This window comes from Podarcis gaigeae (genome assembly GCF_964106915.1).
Source record: "Podarcis gaigeae genome assembly, chromosome: 5".
Classification (NCBI taxonomy): Eukaryota; Metazoa; Chordata; class Lepidosauria; order Squamata; family Lacertidae; genus Podarcis; species Podarcis gaigeae.
Genome location: NC_139681.1, coordinates 41,290,154 through 41,313,364, shown reverse-complemented (window position 1 = coordinate 41,313,364; position 23,211 = coordinate 41,290,154). Strand labels below are relative to the sequence as shown.

Sequence of the window (23,211 nt, the reverse complement as noted above, 5' to 3'; positions counted from 1 at the left end):
CACGTGTGCTGGTGATCCACACAGCGATTCCCAGACTGTCCGTGGGCAGGATCCAGAAGGCAATTGGGCCTGATCTGGCCCATGGGCCTTAGTTTGCCTACCCAAGGGCCAATTCATATAATAATAACATGGGGGAAAACATATGTCCCTTGAGTCATCTTTTGCCTCCTTATGCTCCCACCATCAACCCCAGCCAGCATGGGCAATGATGAGGAATGACTGGTGTTGCAGTTCAGAAGCAACCGTATAGCACATCTTCTATGTTAACTAGATTTTGGAGCTCTTTCCTGAAGTGTGCTGGCACCTTATTTAAATCCAAACTGGTTCTACAGTTGAGAACCTGAAATGCTTTCCAGGCCAGGTGGCTAAGTTGAGCGCAAAATGAGTTTTAAAATGTGTTCCAGCCTTAGAGAGATCTCAGGTTCTCATTAATAGTCAGAAAGTGTGCGTTGAACTCAACAAGTACCTGTTGTGTTTTAATGACACCTGCGTTTTGTCCTATGGAGGAAAATGTATTGGAAGCAGATGGTGAGTGTGTGTGTCTGCCTTTGCTTTGCGGCGAAAATATCAAGGTGAATCTTGTTGCATGAAAAATACAGTGATACAAGGTGCTCTTCCAGAAGCTCCTTGAGGCAACGGCTAGTATTTTCATTTGTTGTGATATCAGATGCCACATGCATTAAAGGCACTTGTCTTGCCATGCATGTTCAACACACATGTCTTTAGCACATACAGTGGTACCTCTGGTTAAGAACGTAATTCGTTCTTGAGGTCCGTTCTTAACCTGAAACTGTTCTTAACCTGAGGTACCACTTTAGCCACCCCCACATGATTTCTGTTCTCATCCTGAAGCAAAGTTCTTAACCCGAGGTACTATTTCTGGGTTAGCGGAGTCTGTAACCTGGAGCGTCTGTAACCTGAAGCATCTGTAACCCGAGGTACCACTGTATCTGCATCTAACTATGAAGTTTGGAGGTATCTGGGGCTAGCCTGACCCCTAAACACACTGACCAGAAAGTAACCCCCACTGAGGCTGGCTGATTAATTTCAAAATGTATTGACCACTCTACAGTCATCAGAGAAAACCCAGTTGGTGTACAGAAATAGAATACAGAGCATTTTACAATCACAAAACAGTATTAAAGCATAAAAAGCCACAAGAATTTAAAACTGCAGAGATAAATATTGTTGGACTCCAACTTTCAGCTAGCCTGGCCAATGATCAGAGATGATGGGAGTTGTAGCCACAGGTTTCCCATCCCTGGTTTAAACTGCTGGAAGGTGTGCCACAAGGTTCTTAGACATGTAAATAGTTCCAATAGGTGCATTAGTCCAAGAAATACAGTGGTATCTTGGTTCTCGAACTTAGTCCGTTCCGGGAGTCCGTTCAATTCCCAAAACCATTCGAAGGCACGACTTCTGATAGGCTGCAGGAGCTTCCTGCACTCAAGCGGAAGCTGTGTTGGACGTTTAGCTTCCAAAAAATCTTTGCAAACTGGAACACTTACTTCCAGGTTTTGTTCAACAACTAAGCCGTTTGGGAACCAAGGTACCACTGTACAGATCAGGTCAGTTCACACTGGTATTTGCAAAGATAGGGATTCCTCGTTGTTGTTGTTTAGTCGTTTAGTCGTTTAGTCGTGTCCGACTCTTCATGACCCCATGGACCAGAGCACGCCAGGCACTCCTGTCTTCCACTGCCTCCCGCAGTTTAGTCAAACTCATGCTGGTAGCTTCGAGAACACTGTCCAACCATCTCGTCCTCTGTTGTCCTCTTCTCCTTGTGCCCTCCACCTTTCCCAACATCAGGGTCTTTTCCAGGGAGTCTTCTCTTCTCATGAGATGGCCAAAGTATTGGAGTCTCAGCTTCATGATCTGTCCTTCCAGTGAGCACTCAGGGCTGATTTCCTTAAGAATGGATAGGTTTGATATTCTTGGAGTCCATAGGGATTCCCTTCATGGATTACTGCCTTGCCATGGCAAAGGGGCTTGAATAACTCAGAGAAGCTATGAACTATGCCGAGCAGGGCACCCAAGATGGACAGGTCATAGTGGAGAGTTTTGACCAACCGTGATCCACCTGGAGCAGGAACCGGCAAGCCACTCCAGTATCCCTGCCAAGAAAACTCCATGGACAAAGACCTCAGGGATTCCTCAGGCACCCATAATTTCAGAAAATATTACAATTCCCTACCTGGGATGGATGGGGAAGAAAAACACACTTGGTGTATCTTTTTCATGGCCAAGCAGACAAGTTATCTCCTCCTGCTAACACACAAACACCCTCACCAAAAGCATAAATGTATAGAGCCATTCATATGCCCCATTCTGCTGCTTGAACATCGTCGTGTTATCCAACCCTTAATAAACTGTTGTCTGGAAAACATTTTTTTTTAAATGATATTGAACATGAAATAGTTAGATCAACTCATCACTGAGGGGCAGGAAAGTGATATCAATAGCCAATGCCTCAGACTATGCCTACCTCTCAGGGAAAATAAAATGTGAATATCTGGATGGATCCTTGCCTGGATTTTCCCTCAAATAGCAGTTGGCTTTCAAGAGTTGACAGGGGGAAAGTAAAAGGCTATGAAAAAAGAAAAAGAAAACCTTTGCCTTCCTAAAATAGCAAGCAAACAAACATTTCGGAGACACACTTCTTCTTTTAGAGACAGCCAGATGCGGGTTGTTGCTGTTGCACAACAGAGCAGAACACTTTGTAATTTTCACCTTTTATACCAGCAGGCCCCCTAATGCATTTCTTTCATGAGGCAGTGTTCGGGCATTGATTGCAGCTATCATTTGTGTTCAGAATTGCCTTCTTTCAAGTGAGAACACTTCTGGCAATTCTGAATGTGCCGTGTTCTTGACTAGCGTTAACCGTGGTACTTAGGCAGGCCGACAAATCAAACCGCAGTGGCAGTCTGTTTTAGGTCTGTAGGTGCAAGAAGTGCCCAATACTTATTTCATTTCATTGACTTATTGCAATAGGCAGAGTAAGGCACAGGCTGAAACGAAACACTGAATGGCATCCGCAAAAACATTTTTAACGTTACATTTATGAAATCTTTGGAGAAAACAAATGCAATGAAACAAACGCAGTCAGCAAGCACCTTTAATGAAGTTGTGTGGTGGCACTGTGGGTTAAACCACAGAGCCTAGGACTTGCCAATCAGAAGGTCGGTGGTTCAAATCCCCGTGACGGGGTGAGCTCCCGTTGCTCGGTCCCTGCTCCTGCCAACCTAGCAGTTCGAAAGCACATCAAAGCGCAAGTAGATAAATAGGTACCGCTCCAGCGGGAAGGTAAATGGCATTTCCTGTGGATATTTCACCCCTCCCATTGCAAGAATCTCCTGGCAATGTTTTCAGAAAGGAGGGGACGGAATCTGCTCATCGCTTCTTCCGCTCCAGCCTGACTCTGTGGGAGTCTGAGTGTTATCTGTGTAGAGATAAGATGACTGCTTAAGCAATTGTAACACTCATGCAGTCTAGTAGCCTCCGATAGTCTTCAATTTCTAGTTTATTTTAGTTTTGCAGTAGCTGTAAAAGAATAAAGAAGTTATGCTTCAGGGCCGTCGTTCATGTAGTTCATACTCTGCTGTGCTCTGCTGACTTTGGCACTGAGTTTGCTGCTCACAGCTCAAAGTTGTGAGTCCATTGCACTTAGACCTGCTTCCCTGCAGTGGAAGGTCTCTGGAAGTACTTTCCCAGCTCACCTGGCCCAGTTGGGGCTGAAGAGGTTGAGCCCAGTCGTTGGCACCGGCTCAAAGGCGAAGCTGACATTTCCATGTGAAGTCAGTATGGAAACAGGAACTGGGGGAGGAAATTGATATGATGAAATGGAATAAATAAATGGTTCATGAAACCATTCTATTCAGTCTTAGCATCCATTAGAGAAAGTTCCATGAAAAGGGTGAATGGCACATATTCAAAACTCAGGGAATAAGTCCTGCTGGTGGCACTATGGACCCATAGGGACTTATTGACACCTATGGTGGATCTGTCCATTATTTGGGTAGCATCTGTCCAGTATTTGGGTAGCTTGAATGAAAAATGGAGGATATTGACCCATTACACAATTCTATTGGACCTCAGTACCACACGAAATACAGTCTGGTGCAATATTTTGCCTGTCTAGAGAGGAATTATCCGGTTATCTTATATAATTAACTAGGAAATTATAGATAGGAATAGCAGGATCCCTTAAAGATTCCCTATGTTCATACAATATTTTTCTCCCTGACCTCTTAAATTAGCATACTTTTTTTTTGTTCCTAATTAAGTTATGCTTTCCTGAGACTTTTATTAGATGCCCTGCTTCTAACCTTCATGAATGCAAATTGGGATTGTTTTGTTAAAACCACGCTGAAGGTAGTTTTTATTTCAACAGCTGCCCTGTTTTCATGGTTCAGTATATATATACTTCCCACTCCCAAGCATTTTGTGCTCCAAGTAGCTAAATTGCCTATAATAAATCACACTCTTTGCAAAGTGCATTGACTTTTCTATGTTCTGACTTATTAAAAGTTAGCAATTCACTGAAATCCCCACTATTTATACATAATTGGGCTGGGATTTAATCTTCCCTGATGTAAAAGGAAATGGGTGTTTCTCATTTATTGTTGTTGTTAGTTTTAATTAACTGCTTCACAAAATTAAGCAGTGGTGGTCGATATATAAACATATCTCTGCAAGCTAATTGTAATACATCTTTAAAGGAAATAAAGATCATGGGATTCCATTCTTCAGCTAGATTCATTGGGTTATATTCAATGCTGTCCTGCTCACAGAAGGCTGTTTGACCCATTGGGGGCTTCTGTGAATAAAATGGGAAGGTGAGACAATTTCTCCCTTTTTCCTATAGCCCCACCCATGCCACTTCCTATGCCTTTCTAGAGATTCCCCATCCTCTGAAACAATTTTTTGATTGGGTACAGGGAGTGCAGAGAGAAGGGGGAATCCACAAAACTTCCCTTTCCCTGACTTCATGGGAGCATCCTCTGGACCAAAGAACATTCTGCAGCTCGAATGATGGAATTGATTAAAACCCACTGTTGTTTCATTTTCCTCCGGTTGCTTGCATTTTGACCAGTTAATTGCAAAAAGGCCACTGAACAACTGCATAAACTATCACCGTATCAATATTATGGGGGGGGGGTTCTCCTTGGGGATTCAAGTACAGAGACTCACAGCAAATACCCAACCAGACAGACTTAATAATAATATTATATTATATTTATTTATATTAAAAATTATTAGATTTTACAGTTTAATATTCAACACATTTATCATATAAAAACAACAACAAAACACAAAACTCCCCTCACCCCGTGACTTCCCACAACTTCCCATTCTGGTTTTTTTAACAATTTGCTGCTTCTGCTTAATTTTTTATCTAATTTTTCATCTTTTGGCTGAATGCTCTTTTACTCTTTTCGTTTTTATATCAGATTTTCTTCAAATTACATCTTACATTTCATTAATTTCCATATTGTTATCTCTTAACCTTTACTCTTGTAAAGAGAAACCAGTAGGAGAACACTTCAGTCTCCCAGGACATTCTATACAAGATCTCAAAGTAGCTGTTTTACTACAAAGGAATTTCAGAAATAGACTGGAAAGAGAAGCTGCTGAATTGCAACTTATTACCAAACTTAAAACCATGGAGAGACCTGGTCTGAACAAAGACATTGGATTCTTATCTCATTATACATGACAAAGCCATTTTTCACCTTCTCACCCCTTGCTTTTTCCTGTAAGACCTATTGCAGTCGTTAAGAGTCGTCAACAGGCTCATCACAGCTATCTGCCAATCACCCATTCCTACCACCCTTCTGAGTAATACCCCTCCCCACCTTCTCACTATATAGAAGGGTCTGGTAACTTCTGTTTCAGTGTATCTGAAGAAGTGTGCATGCACACGAAAGCTCATACCAAGAACTAACTTAGTTGGTCTTTAAGGTGCTACTGGAAGGAATTTTTTTGTTTTGACTATGGCAGACCAACACGGCTACCTATCTGTAACCTTTACTCTTGTGTTGTTGTTGTTTTTACTCAAACCCTGCTAGTGAGTCCATTTCTTTACAACATTTCTGTAAATACAACATGAATGGTTCTCAGTCTTTTTTAAAGTCTTTATTGTCCTTGTCTCTGAGTCTTCTTGCGAGTTTCACCATTTCTGCGTATTCCATGAGCTTAACTTGTCATTCTTCTTTCGTTGGTATCTTATCATCTTTCCATTTGGGGGCCAGTAAAATTCTAGCCACTGTTGTAGCGCACATGAATAGCTTCTTTTCTTTTCCCTAAACAACCAAAGAGAAAAATGGCAAGTTTTTGATCACACTTGGATGATTGTATCTTGGCTTAATAACCTGAGATACAAATGAGACTTACACCTTACCCATGCAGCCAGTGACTTTATTCAGTAATGCATTTGTGGGCAAGAGTTCAAAAAGTCTGGAGGAGCTTTTCTGCTGGGATACATGTCTATTAGGATTCACGCTATATAGGGGAAATGCACCTCGTCTTAGCTGTTCATCCTCTACCCAACCACCTGCTGCCACCCCAGCACCTCACCATCTCTCATCGAGCCACATTCCTTGAAAACTCAGTGTGAGACGGTGGAGGCCCCATTCACGTCAAAGGCATAGTCAGGAGCAATGTGGATTAAGAGCTCAGTATTAGGAGTGATGTGATTTGGAAAACACGGCAAGCTTCAGGGCAACTGAGCAACGATGCTGCTGCATGTATGAGAGGGGTGCTGTTGCTCTGAACTCCACCATTGGAGGCTCAGGTTGTATATATGTGTAAATAAACCATATATCATAAAGGCACCACAGTCTCTGCCATGCCTCATTTCCCGAAAGGAAACACAGACCCTGGTAAGCACCTGGAACTCCCTGGAATCTCAGACTGCTGTGGAGATTGTGGGTGGCGTATAACAGTATGTTTGTAAGCACAGGGTGGAAAATCAAGTTGCACTGAACACATAGCTTCAAACAACTAGATTACACCCAGGGCATCAGAAGAGGAGGTAACGACAGTTTGAATGCAGGTCAAAAACATTCCACACTTTTAATTCTCCACTGACATTGTGCTCTGAAAAGAGATTACTAAATACCTATGTGTGAAATTATGAAAAAATATTAGTACTGTATGTGACATTTGCCAGGAACGCTCATGTCCCAGAAGGAAAAACCCTTAGTTGCTCTTCATCAAGTACATTTCATGTCTGATCTGTTAATTTGTCTGTCTTTGCTCTGAACTGACACAATTCCCCTTCATGTGCTACAGAGCTACCTGAAATATAAATTAAATCATGGCCCCTGCAGAATGCTTCATACATATTGCACAGTTACCAGACTGCGTGTGAGGTGAGATCACGGGGATGGTTTCATCATCCTGCTCTTTAAAATGTCATATTTAAGCCTCTTGTTGTGACTGACACTGGGACCCTAATGGAAATTCAGCGAATGAACGGCGTTGCTTACTTCTTCCAAACAGATTCTAAGTAGGCAGGGAAATGGATTCTCTGGGCACGCAAAAGGAGAATCCCTCAGTTTTTTCTTACTGGGTGGCTTCTCAAGTGTCTAACACAGCTCCACCTCTTATAGAACAATCTAAAAGCACATTTGTGCTGGGTTAGGATGTGGGGGTTGGATTGGGCAGCAGTCTCTGCCTGTGAGCTCACACCAGCATCACTTTGCTGAAGTCATTTTGCCCTTCCACCTGCCAAGTGGGCAGAAACCTGCGAGAGAGGACATTCCTGGGACAGAGAGGGGCTAAGCTGTCCCAGGATCCATTGGGTCCCAAGCCAGTCACATGGCCATCACATGACAGCATCAGGCCCAATCACCATGCCAGACCCAGGGTGGCAGAGCAATCTGCCTGTCCCCCACTTTCTGCCCTGGGCAGCATGCTCAGCAGGGCTGTGGAGTCACTGGTGGATGTGCTGTTCCATCAAACCACACTTCATAACGCATGCCATTTCATCTAAAAATGTGCCAACTCTGATACACAAAATCTGACTTTTAAAAAAACCAACCAAACAATATTTATTGGGCCTCCCCAAATCAGTTGCCCCCAAAGTGCCCACATCTCAGTTTACATCATAAACTTCAAGGCTGAAACCAAGGTTACTCATTGTGTAAACATGTGGCTTTGCACATGAAATACGGGCAAATACACAGTGCGATTCTACTAATGCCTATTGACTGAGTTCTGGCTGCAGCTCTTTGAGCCTGTTGACGTTTCTGAGCACTTTTCAAAGGCAGCCCCACATGGAGCCTCTTGGGAAAGGGAGAGGGGAATCTGAGCTGTTCTTCAGGCACAGGTGAGCCCTCCACTATCTCTGGCCATTGACCATGCTGGCTGAGCTGCTGGGACTTGGAATCCAACAACATCCAGAGATTCCCCATTCCAGTCTTAAGGGAACAGCGTACAACAAATTCCCTGTGCCTGAACACACACCTGTTTCTCCATTGCCAGGCAGGTTGCAGAAAGATGCATTTTACTGGGCACCCTGTGGATTGCATTCAGTCTGGAAGGTCATAAGTTGTTGGGGTCTAAATTACATGCATTGGGACTAAGAAGTGGCATCAGGTAAAGGCTTCAAGGTCAAGTACTGGGGAACCAAGGCTCAAATTAAGCCCCGCTGCTGACTGACAATCCTGCAGTTGAGCTGTTCTCAGCATGATGGGGGGAGTCAGGTAGAAAAGGAATACTAATAGAGGCCTTCTTCAAAGCAGCGGGTTGTTCTTTTCCATTTTCTTTTTCCTTTGCCGAATACACTTTCTACATTTGTTACCCCTGCGCCTCATGGGCTTGTAGTTACTAATCCATCACCGAGTTTTCTGAATTAGCAAGCAGCAATTATGCATGCTTTATTCGCTGAGTGTAAAAATGAATTCTTAACCTTTCAACTTATGAGCAGAGGCTTTCCATTCAAAGCAGAGATTTGCCATATTATTAGCATTCTAGAGTGGGCGGCTGCTTAAGAATGGATGTGAAGACATTTCCTGTTTTACACATTTCTCCACATTTGAGAAACTAGTGGGGGGGGGGCAGGGATAGGGAGCCAACAAAGGGAATCTAAACTGTAATGATAAATCTCCCCAATATTTTAAGCATTTAAGTTACTTCATGTCTCCATTTTGATTCATGTCCAGAAGCTGATTCTAAAAGGCCTTGGAAGTTCAAATAGTTCTTATCTATATGTTTTAAATGTCAAATGATTCTCGGCTACAGTAAAATTCATGAAGGAGCAATAGCGCCACCCAGTGACTGTTTACATAGACAATTATATCAGAGTAAATCCTGCGAGTTACATTTACAATGGCTGTTGGATTTTGTTGCAAACATATATGAGGAGTAGTCATGGCAAACCGCCATGCTTTGAAAAAATGCATGAGGTGTGTTGCAGAAATGGGTGGGGGCAAAATGGAAGCTGGTTTGAGGGAAAGCGCATCAAAAAGGAGTATTTCTCAAGAAGCTATGGGATACCTACAGATTGCGGCTAACTCAGCTTCAAACATCGGCAGTGAGAGCACTCTGGAGCCAGAGTAAGTGGTAATGTGCACAGGGGTTTTTTTCAGCTAAAACTCACAGGTGGGGTCCATTACCATTGCAGTGGTACCTCAGGTTAAGAACTTAATTCGTTCTGGAGGTCCGTTCTTAACCTGAAACTGTTCTTAACCTGAGGTACCACTTTAGTTAATGGGGCCTCCCGCTGCTGTCGCGCAGCCACCGCACGATTTCCTGATTAAAGTTCTTAACCTGCGGTACTATTTCTGAGTTAGCGGAGTCTGTAACCTGAAGCGTCTGTAACCCGAGGTACCACTGTATAAGAGAACAAGGGAGGCATTCAGGGTGAGTTCTGGTACCTCTTTTTATAGAAAAATAGCAGTGCAACCAGCCGAAGCATCAAGACTCTAGCACAGAGATTTCCAAACTTTTCATGTTGGTGACACACATTTTAGACATGCATCATTTTGCGACACAATAATTCAGTTTTACTAGCAAACCAGGAGTAGTGAGGGGAGTGTTTGCATGACACATCTACACACTGCAGCCGACACAGTAAACTGTCGCAACACACAGTTTGGAAAACTCTGCTGCTCTAGCACATACAACATAACAATGCACATAAAGCCACAGCAAATAACCAGCACAGAAGGCCATATTTAGGGTTGCCGTGAGTTTTGTTTTCCTTGCATGTCTGTTAGATTTTTTTTTTAAGGGTTTGATGTCAGATTTTGTTTTTGAAATGTTTTAAATGTATTTGGTACATGCTGCCCAGAAAACTGTATATTATGGGGTGGCATACAAATGCCATTATTAATCATCATCATGAATTTCAGGCAGACCACAGTAGAAGGCAGATTACTGGATTGGTTCAAAATTGTTTGAGGTGAGGCAAGAAATAAAGATTCTGTTACCTGCAAGACTAGATATTGATGCATCACAAATGACAAGCCTGTGTGTTTTTGGAGGCAGGAAAGGCTTAAAGGAGAAAAGATAAAGCCTGGTTCTATGACAGATCATTGGCCAATTGGTCTGTACCAACCCATACCTATGGACTGCTGGAATGTTTGCAGAGAATGCTGGATTAGCTAAACCTTAATCTGATCCACCAAAGCCATTATTATTATTATTCTTTTAAGCAAGATTGCATACTCAATATAACTTTACAGTTGCCAGAAGTGACACCTCAATGCCTTCCCTATGTAATGCATCAGGGCATCACATGGCAGGACAGATGCTCAAACAAAGATGTGTTCTCCCAAGGTCATATCCTGTTTGCACTTCTGTCTCAGCAATGGATGCTGGCTTGGTCATGGAAGATGGCAGAATCCCCAAGGATGGGCTCTGTGAGCAGCTGGCAAATGTAATACAAAGGCTGGCGACTTTAACCCCAACCATATGGAAATCCCTTGCAAACGATCACAGTGATTGGAGGTAGACAGTCAAGTAATTGTATCCACAGCAGTGACCACAGGAGGAACGACTGCTGCAGGTAATTAAGCGTAGGTAATTAAAAAGGAGGATTTATTGCAAAAACAAAAAGATAGCTCCGGACGGCTCTGACAAAGCCTCTGGCATCATTACTCAAGATGACCCTTCTGAAGACTCCTTCCGGCATCGCCAGAAGACATTGAACTTACAATCCTTATGTCTCTTGTTTTGCTTCATATCTTGCAGCCCTCCCATTAGCCAACTCTTTGGACTTAGTGGATCAACTCTAATCTCTTCCTTTTATGAGAGGCTGTCTCTGAATCTATTCGTCCCTATTTGTGCTTCCAGCGAGCTTTGGCTGTGTTCTAGCCTGCTCTCAGCTACTGCCTTATCAGCCTGCCCATCAAGGTCAGGAAGAGCCAAGTCTGCAGCTGCCAGCTCTCCTCTGCCTGACTCACATCAAAGCCTCTCTGTTCCTGGCGGCTTTCTGCACTTGGCTGCAAACCTTCACTTGGAGCTGGCTCATTCCTGACAGCCATGGTGCAGCTGTATGGGCAAAAGTGGATGCCTTCACCTGCCCCACCTGCAACAAACCATGTCTCTCCCACATTGGTCTCTACAGCCACTGCCATAGCTGCAATCTTCCAACAGTTTGACTTCACCCGCAAAGGAGCACTCTTCCATTTCCTCCTGAGAAAAGATGGGTATCAACAACAATGGCTAGCCAAGGGGTGAGAAGCCTATGACCGTCTGGGTGTTGATGGACTATAACACCTATATAGCCTGATCATTGGTCAGGCTGGCTAGGGCTGATGAGATCTGGACTCCAGTAACTTACGAAAGCCCACAAGTTTCCCACTCCTGAGTTAAAGAGACCATGAGGATGCATCCTTCGTCATACATTGTAAGCATGCTTGCTGTCAGGGAGTGGACTGAACAGCAGGGCTTGGAAGTTTCCCCTCAGTCCATTTGGCTCCTCTCGGAAGAGGAGGGGGAGGGAGAAGGTTCACACACACACAGCCTTGTCTCCAGCAGTTTCAATTTACAGCCAAGTGAAGAAATGCCTAGTTACAAGATAGTGGAGAAAGAGGGGGAAGTGAGAGAGCAGCCAGCAGAGACCTCCCTGGAGAGTCTGGGAGATCCTCCTTCTCCAAGAGCTCATCGGTCCCTCCACATTCAAAAACAGAGTCCTGGGACTTCCTGTAGGTACTCAGAATATTGTTGGGGACAGAAGAGGAGGGACTCAGAGTAGCCAACGTCTCCTTTGCATGGAGACATGGATTATTTGTCTTGCAACCAGATGACTGAATAATAATAATAATAATAATAATAATAATAATAATACTAAACAACCCAGAAAATATGAACTGCTTCTTCTTGCCTCTGATGCTACAGGGGGAGGAGAGGGTCCTCCACGCTTGACACCTGCAGACTATGAAGATTCTTGATTTGTTTTGTTTTTGTTTTAAAAGGTAGGCAACTCAAAAGTGAAGTCTGCTTACCCCAGCATAAACATGATCAATGGCAGAGTGCTGCCCTGATGGAGCTCAGCTGGTCGAGTTTTTACAGCACGACTCATCTCCCCCGCTCTAAATGCTAGCAGTGTGAAGAAGTGTAAAAGCCTCCTGCGTTTTTACCATTGATTGAAACCATTGATTAAAAGAGATGGCACAGGCTGTAAAGAGCCCTTCTGAAAATATGTTTGCGTGACCATGAGAAGAGGCATTCCGTAAGCCAAACATAGTCTTATACGCTAAGACATTTGGTCCATTTATCCCAGTACTGCCTGTGCATTGATCAAACTCAGATCTTTCCCAGCCATGCTACTTTCAACCAATGAGGTTAGGGAGTGAATATAGGGCAAGCTGCATAGGAAGCATGTGTTCTGACATTAAGGTCACAACTATACCATACCAAGGGACTCTTATACCACTTTAACAATCATTCCTTCTCCCCAAAAATCCTGGGAAGCATAGTTTGTGGAAGGTTCTGACCTCAGAGACCTACAGTTGTCAAGCCCCCTTAACAAATTGCAGTTCCCAGAATCCTTTGTGGCTGCTAAAGTGGGATAAGAGCTCTTCAAATGTATAATGTAGGTGTGACTTTTAAACAATGGCCTGTTTCTGAAAGATCAGACGAGGTCGCTTCCAGGTGATCTGTTTATTGTGCATTCCTCCTATTTTTTGTGGGGAGATTAGATTATTATGCCAATTCTTTACCGAGCAGTTATTTGCTTGTGGGGAGGTTAGCTGATGCTGCAGCAAGCAAATGTTACCCCAAATTTCTATGGCATTTCCCCCATCACTTTCATTCTTGCAAAATGTCCAATCTTTCGGCGAAGCAGGTTTGTACAGAAGAGCTCTGAATCGACTTCAGTTGTGCATCCTGAATTTGCTGGTACCTGAAAATAGAGACAGCCTGGAAGCACAATTCAGGCGCCCACAGCTGTAATACCTGGAAGATAAATGAACCAATCAAGCTGGATTAATTCATTTCAAGAAAAGGTTATTGGAAAGGCAGCAACTGCTTAATGGTTATTCATGCAGGTTAATCTAACCATTCACTACAGCAATGGGGCTTTGTGTGCTAATGGGAGGTTTGGTGTCAATGTGAAATGGGGTTTATCTAAAGGCAATGTTACAGCACTGCTTGCAATTTTCCATTCAGAAATTAGGTTTATCAACATGGTTAATAGCCTTAGTCCTGTGCTACAGATTCCATCATAGCTGACCATTGTCCATGCTTGCTGGGGTAGACTGGAGCTGGAGTTCAGTTATGTCTGGAAGGCACCACATTGGCAATCCCAACCAAATCTGATGAAGTGTTCTAGGGAACTCAAAAGCTTGTGCATTATTTGGTTTGACATGGTTGGCATAATAAAATGTATTGCCCTCATATGAATGTTGAGATATACCCTATGGGCCCTGACATCTACCTTCTGTTTTTGAGATAGGAGACGTATCACCAGGGCCAAGAGGATGACAGCATGATTAACATGGAGGGTCAAAGATGCTATTAGAGACAAGAAGGCTTGCTGTAGAAAATGGAAGCCTTGTGCATAAGAGAATGAAAAAGAACACAAACTGTTGAAGAAGAAGAAGCATGGCTTCTGCAATAGCAAATTCTGTCTCATTAACCTAGAGGGTTTTTTTTAGTGTCAACGAGTATATAGAAAGAGATGATCGCATCGACATTGTGTACTTGGACTTTCAAAAAGTACCACATCAAATACTCTTGAGTAAGTTTAGCAGCCAGGGAATATGATGAGTACAGGCAATGACTGATTTAGGTGCATCTGAATTTCATGCAATTGTGCGCATGTGCATGGCGCCAAACCCAGAAGTAGCCCCAAAATGCCATAAAAGCGTCACAGAAAGGGGCAGAATGGAGTTGAATGGGCTTAAACATGCTCCACCGATGCACACAGGGGTCCAGAATGTAACACCCGTGCAAAACGAGGATTACTTGTAGTTCACTTGTGGAGCATTAAATGATTAAGAAAGAAGAAGCAAAGAGTAGGAATATATGGCCAGTTTTCCCAGTGGAGGGATGAAGATGTCTTTCAGGAATCAGTATGGGGACTTGTTCATAAATGATCTAGAGGCAGGGGTAAACAGATAAGTAGCCAATGATACTAATTGTTCAGGGTGATTGCAAGTGGATTATAAAGATCTCCAAACATATTATGGTAACATGGAAAGTGCCATTCAGGGTAAGCAAGCATGAGGTGATGAAAATTGTGGCAAAAACAACCACCTGGCAGTGACTGACTAGGAATGAGCCCTTAGATAGCTTGAATAAGATGTAGAACCAGTGTTTTGCAGCTGTGAAAGAGGCAAAGAATTTGAAGGAAATCAGCCCTGATTGCTCACTGGAAGGACAGATCGTGAAGCTGAGACTCCAGTACTTTGGCCACCTCATGAGAAGAGAAGACTCCCTGGAAAAGACCCTGATGTTGGGAAAGATGGGGGGCACAAGGAGAAGGGGACGACAGAAGACGAGATGGTTGGACAGTGTTCTCAAAGCTACAAACATGAGTTTGACCAAACTGCGGGAGGCAGTGGAAGACAGGAGTGCCTGGTGTGCTCTGGTCCATGGGGTCACAAAGAGTCGGACACGACTAAACAACAACAAGAACAAATTTGCATGCAATATCCACTTTGGTCCTAATATCCATCGTAGTCATGTGCCCTACTTTACAGATGACAGTCCTCTGTTTGAAGATGCCTATTTGAGGGCTGTCCCGTCCATATCTAGTTAAAAAACAGGAGAGAAGAAAGTGGGAGAGCAGAATCCTTGAAGTTGTTCATCAACAGTTAGCAGTACCTGGGTAGCAGATTGGGCAGACCTGGACACAGTATTCCACCCTATGTTGAGATGCATTACATTTCTACTTTTCAGTCATGATTCCTAAATTTGTGTCTGTACCTGTAAATTACCATCTGCAATTTTTATGCAAAGTGGTCTCCTCTTTTTTGGTGAGGCATAACTGGTTGTCTTAATAATAGCTGCCAAATAGTGATTTCTTTCAGTTTCACAGCAACCCTTCTTCATACATTAAAAGCTGGATTGGTAACCACAAAACAGTAGAACAGAGAAATACTACAGAGGATGTGATGTTTAAAAGGAAGTTTTCCAGGGTTCTTTGTTACACAGTTATTGACTGCAGTGATTGCATTGTCTGTGTCTCATTTTCTGAGCTATGGCTCTTGAAGATTAACCTGTAAGGCCTGTTTGTCTTAATGACAGTATGTTTGCGCAACACCTGTGCCAACTGCAGAAGTATCATTACTGAATTGAAGTGCAAGGAAGTCTATTGTGCTTCATGTCAGCTTCACAATGATAAGTGCCATTAATGGTATGGTGAGTGTGCACACAAATATCTGCCTAGAATACCTCAGCAGTATTCCAATCGCAGGCCTATAGGTTAACAGTAGAAGAGAAGAATCATAAACAAGGGAGGAAAAATCACCTATAATGCATACATATGCCAGCCAGCAGGTGGCAGCATTATACCTTTCATATAACTGCTGTGTTGCTAATATGGCTCTCTCAGAAAAATGTAAGAGACTTTCTCCCGTTGATGCTGATGAGAGAATGAGTTGATGGTGCATAAAATGCCTGCTTATATTGACTGTTCATCTCTCGGCTATCTTCCTTTATTCATTCATTAAAACAAAAACAAAATGGATTCTTCAGATCATATCAGATTTTTCTTTCGCTGCCAGGCATAAGACTAACCTATTTTTGTGTCCATTTGCAAGAAAACAGCTGCACACTCTTTTCATTGATGCCACTTTGCCTCGAATTTTAATGCTCCTGTCAAAAGGTATGCAATAAACATTGAAATGATGCTCTGTTGCTTTTCTGCCATCACAAGGTATCCGTGTACCTGAGGAATTTCTGTGATAAACACATTCATGGTGGAAAGTTACATTTATCACAGTCATATTGGTGTCTGACCTTTGTCAAGCTGGGAGGTCACTTCACCTCTTCATTCAAAATGGAACAATTGCCTCTGGAGCAAAGAGGCATAAGAACGTAAAAAACCCTCTATTGGATCATCTACATAGCTGTCAACTTACAGATTTGAAAATAAGGGACCAGCAGCCAAAATAAGGGACCTGCAGCCTCACCTGTTCCAGGCACTCCAGTCTTCCTGTCCTCCTGCAGTCTGGTCAAACTCATGCTGGTAGCTTCGAGAACACTGTCCAACCAACTTTGTAACCAGAGGTTCAGCTGAATAGAATCTGAATCACATGCACCACAAGGCCTATGCAGCCTCAACTTAAGATGGCTCCCCGGCCTGGCTTTGCACTGCAAAGTTTGCAGCAGCACATGCAACAAAATGGCGTCCAGCATTCAAAAAACTCCTCAGCTTGCATTAACTAGCCACACACAAGGCATGCAAGCTCCACCCCCCAGTCGTTCTTAGACTTCTTACTGGGTGAGCAACACAGCCAAGCAACACAGTTGGAGCCTCCCTCCTCCCTGGCCGGCAGGGAGGGAGGGAGAGGAGCTGCTTCCTTTGAAATTTAAGGGACATCATTTAAGGGACATTTAAGGGACATCCATCAATAAGGGACAGCAGCGGGACATGGCACTGGAATAAGGGACTGTCCCTTCAAATAAGGGACACTTGACAGCTATGATCATCTAGCTCAGTACCCTATTCTCACAGTGGGACACCAGATCCCCATGGGAATCCTGAAAGCAGGACTTGAGCTCAATAGCCCTCTTCCACTCATGCTTCCCTGCATCGTACCTCTGATCCTGGAAGTAAGGTAAAAGTAAAAGGTAAAGGACCCCTGGATGGTTAAGTCCAGTCAAAGACGACTATGGGGTTGTGGCACTCATCTCGCTTCAGGCCAAGGGAGCCGGCGTTTGTCCACAGACAGCTTCCTGGGTCATGCTGCCAGCATGACTAAACCGCTTCTGGAACACCATGATGGAAACCAGAGAGCACGGAAACACCTTTACTTTCCCGCCACAGCGGTACCTATTTATCTACTTGCACTGGTGTGCTTTGGCAGGAACTGGGACGGAGCAATGGGAGTGCATGCCGACATGAGGATTTGAACCACCAACCTTCTGATCAGCAAGCCCAAGAAGTTCGGTGGTTTAGACCATAGCACCACCAGCCAGAATGACTAGTAGTCACTGGAAAAGGGGTCCTTTGGACTGATGGAAACAAATAGGAAATGGGAGAATGTGGTGATAGATAGCATCCAGTGAAAGGTCATCTGAGCTTCAGTGCATCCACCGTTATTTATCCTACCACATAACTAAGGCATAGGAATTTAAATGAATGTCTGAAGTGGAAAAAACCAAAACAATAGAGTGACAGCATAATCCTGAGGAAATTTAATTGTAATCAAGGCTCGCTTTATTCAGTGTAGATGTGCTTAGGGTTACAGCCTCAGGCAATTTTTTTTTATTAAGTTTCTCTCTTCCTTCCCCTGCCCCACCCCTGATAACCCTTTTCAGTATCCCAAATCACCATGTCATTTGATCACACATTTGATCTCAAAATAAGCTTTAAGGATTTGCTGTGGCTCAGGCTTTGGTGCATAAAAATCCCAATGCAGAATACTATGGCATTCTCCAAGGAACCAAAGCAAATAATCAAATGCTACATTTACATATAGTAGCAAAACGAGGATATAGCTCTCCCTATGTAAATCCTTTGGTCCGTTATCTCACCGAGACGGCAATAAATCTATCATGAATACTATTTTTAAAAGAGAAATATACATTGTTAGTGAGGCTGAGTCATCTGAAAACACTATTGATACATATTAGAAGCACAGACAAATGCTGTGTGTCAAAGTTGCCACAAACTAAACCCAGCAAACTCAGACTTCCTGGCTCTTATCCTAAACAGATACAGCACAGAGGGACTAAAAGCACAGTCCAGTAAGGGATTCTCATGAGCAAACACAATGGAAACAAATGAGAGTTGCATGAGAGGCACTACAAAAACATTTTTTTTTCCAGTAGCACCTTAAAGACCAACTAAGTTACCGTATTTTTCGCCCTTTAAGACGCACTTTTTCCCCTCCAAAAATGAAGGGGAAATGTGTGTGCGTCCTATGGGGCGAATGCAGGCTTTCCCTGAAGCCTGGAGAGCGAGGGGTGTCGGTGCGCACCGACCCCTCTCGCTCTCCAGGCTTCAGGAAGCTATCCACTAGCCGTGGGAGACCCAGCTCTCCCAAGGCTAGCGGAGACCTTGCCGGCACCCAGAAGCTTGGGGCGCGCTGAGCTCAGCACGCCCCAAGCTTCGGGATTAGCGCAGCGCTCCGCTAGCCGTGGGAGAGCCGCGCGGCTCTCCCAGGGCTAGCGGAGACCTTGCCAGCACCCAGAAGCTTGGGGCGCGCTGAGCTCCGCGTGCCCCAAGCTTTGGGATTAGCGCAGCTCCGCTAGCCCTGGGAGAGCCGCGCAGCTCTCCCATGGCTAGCGGAGACCTTGCCAGCACCCAGAAGCTTGGGGCGCGCTGAGCTCCGCACGCCCCAAGCTTCGGGCTTAGCGCAGCGCACCTGGGGGGGGGACAGCAAGCTCTGGGGACAGCTGGGAGACGCAGCGCGTCCTCCCTCTGTCCCCGGACCTGATCTGCAGGCGGGCGACGGGGAGAAGAGCGCTTCTCCCCGCTGCCTGCCCCACAAGCTCCGGGGACAGCTGGGAGGCGCAGCGCGTCCTCCCTCTGTCCCCGGACCTGATCTGCAGGCGGGCGGCGGGGAGAAGAGCGCTTCTCCCCGCTGCCTGCCCCGCAAGCTCCGGGGACAGCTGGGAGGCGCAGCGCGTCCTTCCTCTGTCCCCTGACCTGATCTGCAGGCGGGCGGCAGGGAGAAGAGCGCTTCTCCCCGCTGCCTGCCCTGCAGGCTCCAGGGACGGTTGGGAGGTGCAGTGTGTCCTCCCTCTGTCCCCGGACCTGATCTGCAGGCGGGCTGCGGGGAGAAGAGCGCTTCTCCCCGCTGCCTGCCCCGCAAGCTCCGGGGACAGCTGGGAGGCGCAGCGTGTCCTTCCTCTGTCCCCGGACCTGATCTGCAGGCGGGCGGCGGGGAGAAGAGCGCTTCTCCCCGCTGCCTGCCCCACAGGCTCCAGGGACAGTTGGGAGGCGCAGCGTGTCCTCCCTCTGTCCCCCGACCTGATCTGCAGGCGGGCTGCGGGGAGAAGAGCGCTTCTCCCCGCTGCCGGCCCCACAAGCGCCTGGGGGGGAAATAATTTTTTTCCTCTTTATTTCCCCCCCAAAAAACCTGGTGCGTCCTATGGGCCGGTGCGTCCTATGGGGCGAAAAATACGGTAGTTCTTGGTACGAGCTTTCGTGTGCATGCACACTTCTTCAGATACACTGAAACAGAAGTTTCCAGACCCTTCTATATAGTGAGAAGGTGGGGAGGGGTATTACGCAGAAGGGTGGTGGGAATGGGTGATTGGCAGATAGCTGTGATGAGCCTGTTGACGACTCTTAACGACTGCAATAGGTCTTACAGGAAAAAGCAAGGGGTGAAAAGGTGAAAAATGGTTTTGTCATGTATAATGAGATAAGAATCCAATGTCTTTGTTCAGACCAGGTCTCTCCATGGTTTTAAGTTTGGTGATAAGTTGCAATTCAGCAGCTTCTCTTTCCAGTCTATTTCTGAAATTCCTTTGTAGTAAAACAGCTACTTTGAGATCTTGTATAGAATGTCCTGGGAGACTGAAGTGTTCTCCTACTGGTTTCTCTGTCTTGTGATTCCTGATGTCCGATTTATGTCCGTTTATTCTTTGGCGTAAGGTCTGGCCTGTTTGTCCAATATAGAGAGCTGAAGGACACTGAGAGGCACTATTGCTTTTTTACATCACTTCTGAGAAATGCCAAGGAGGATTCCATTCACATCATAAAGGATACTGCAAGACTGGCAAAATAGGGTTAATACAGGGAAACAGCTGAAGCTCAGTGGCAGAGTAGAAAGTCCCCTGTTCAATCTCCAGGGAAAGCTGGGAGATTTCTGATCTCTGTGTGAAATCCTGAAGAGCTGCTACCGGTCATCATAGACTGAGGATTGGGAACCTGTGGCCCTCTAGACTACAGCCCCCATTACCCTGCTGATTGGCCATACTGACTGGGGCTGATAGGAGTTTGAGTCCGACAGCATTTGGGAGGTGTCACTACTGGTGTGGACAATACTGAGCTAGATAGTGGTCTGACTCAGTATAAGAAAATAAGAAGTGCCTGCTGGATCAGGCCTATGGCTCATTTAGTCCAGCATCTTGTTCTCACAACAGATGAGATAGCTCTGGGAAGATTGCAAGAAGTACCTGGGTGCAATAGCACTCTTCCCTTCTGCGCTGTGCAGCAATGGATTCAGACAAGCTGGACTCCACGGCCTGCTTCAGCTACATTTCTCAGGGACATTGATGCCCACATGGACCACAACAATGGACATATTCCCCAGCACCTTGGCATTTAATTGAGATGACTCATGGCATCTGCAGTGTTCATATAGACCCAGTGTCACTGAAGACCTCGCTTAGGCAGCTCTTTCAGATTCTCCAGGCCATCCACTTTAGTCTTGATGGGAGTTATTCTGCGGGTCCCGAGAACCCAAGCACAAAGCCAGAAGCAGGGCCGGTCCACTGATGAGGCAAGGTGAAGGAATGGCCTCAGGTGGCAGAATGCACAGGGGCAGCAGATCCCAATGTAGATCTTTATTTGCCCCCCTTGTTTCTGACGCAGGTCTTCACTCACTGCTTCTTCCATGGTGGGGAAGCACCATTTTTTGGTTCGCCTCAGGGGCCACAATATCTTGGGCCTGACCAGTAGGAACATGATCATAGAAATTATGCCCTGTGAAAAACACTGGATTGCCCCTCACCCAGATGCTGTCTATTCTTCCTTTTGCAAATTATTTCTCTCCCATTTGCATTGTGAGCAAAAGAGTTTATACTCCTCAAGGTTCTTCTTGCCATCGTTAGACTGGAAGAGTTTACAAGGCTCTGCTGCTGTGTCTGTGACACTCCATCACCAGAGTGCTGTTGTACCTTCAAGATCCTACTTCTGCAGCTTCTTCCTTGCCTGTTGAGATCGCTGTTATTCCATTTCCCAATCACAGTTCAAAATCAGGAGGCAGCAGCCAAAACAACAGTGGAAGGATGGAGTGGGGAAGCAAGCTATAAACATATAAAGGGCCATGGAAAATGCCCAAAACAGCGACTATTGCTTTACTTGAACTAGTTTTCAACATAGCAGCAGCTATTTAGCCTTTCTCCGGTAGTATTGGGGATTCCCCAAGAGTGATGGACTTCCTGGCATTGAAAGAAGAAATGGCACCACATGCAGCTCATGGCTTCCCCCAAAGAATCTTGGGAACTTAAGTTTATTAAGGGGGCTGAGAACTGTACTTCTGCAAGGGGTGAACTACAGATCCTGGGATTCTTTGGAAGAAACCATGTATTTTTAATGTGGACGTGTGTGGATGTGACCACAGTCCTGGAATTGGCAAAGGAATGCTGGCTTTGTTTCATGATCTTTGTACGAAGCATTCCAAGATTGCTTTTGCAAAATCTTAAAGCAGCTTCCTTTACAGGGAAAGCATTGGGCGTCTGCGAGCGTTAAACACACACACACACACACACACACACACACACACCCCCCAGTGACATTTGTTTTGATTAACACTAAAGGAGAAATTATAAGCTCCTGTTAACAGCTACCAAAATAGAAACCCACAAGCAATTAAAAAAAAAAAAAAGAATTGTAGCTGTTTCTGACTTACTTACATTGTGATGGCTCTCCCCTTCCCCAGGGGCCTTCTGCTGATTCCCCTCTCCTCCCCAACTCCTGTTTGTTTATTTATAGCTGTCTCCAGAACGAAAGACATAAGAATTTGTACTATCTTTAGAACATAATTCTGTCACACATTTCAGGAAGCAGCCACGCTTCATATTCATTGGCTCCTTTTCAAACCCCACCTTAGAGAGGTTATTAATCCTTTCATTCTCAGAGAGCAAACGGACTTGTTGGTTCACGTGAGAGATATGTGGAGAGACGAAAGGCCTTGAAAGGTAGAAATGCTGTCTCAAGTCAAATCTGCCCTCCATTAAAAAAATATATATACCTATGTTTTAGAGTGAAAGGATAGACAGAGCATCTGAAAACACACCTAGCTTACAAATCAAATGCAACCATGACTCACGGTTCTTTTAATTTTGCTTCTGGAAAATACACAGAGATATGCATGCGTGCATTTCCACTGCAAGGTTAGGGTGACACTGTAGGCAAATTCTGAGGTTTTAATTAAGGCTTCACCTAGCGCAGCAGCTGGAAAAGGGAGGTACGGCCTTTTAGAAAATGAGCACAGGAGCAATCTGATAACTGAGTGATGCCTGCTGTGGAGAAGGGGTGTTCTGAGCATGTCTCTGCCCTCGAGAGCTTATTGGTTTCCTCAAAGTGTGGGCAACATTGCCTGCAAAGTCCCTAACTGGTGGGCTTTGAAACTGTTTCTATGGATACTTGGGGGGGGGGGCACCATTGTAATGCCATTTGGGGATTTTCCAAATAGTGTGCTATCCCCTCCCCTCGTCAGCTAGGTAGGTATAGGATACAGTTACTACGAGACCAGTCCTTAAATGAGTCTAAGGGACATTTATTTCCTCATCCATGTCAGTAAACTAGTGCCATAGCCACAGGGGAACTAGCCAGCTTTTTTGCCCTGGGTAAAGCCTGCAGAGGGGTGCCACTGAGCCTCCCAGTCTGTGTGTGTATGTACACAAATGTGT

The 23,211-nt window shown here is 44.9% G+C and overlaps 1 long non-coding RNA gene across 2 annotated transcripts; it reads right to left on the bottom strand.

The window, feature by feature from the left end:
- Positions 1-13,094: 13,094 nt before the first annotated feature.
- LOC310845693 lies at positions 13,095-22,530 on the bottom strand. 2 transcript variants are annotated; one of them, XR_014564907.1, is made up of 2 exons: positions 22,405-22,530; positions 13,095-13,407 (listed from the first exon to the last, which is right to left on the bottom strand). It is a non-coding gene; the product is annotated as an uncharacterized lncRNA (long non-coding RNA). The 2 variants fall into 2 exon arrangements; XR_014564908.1 differs by lacking the exon at positions 22,405-22,530 and adding an exon at positions 22,213-22,271.
- Positions 22,531-23,211: the final 681 nt, after the last annotated feature.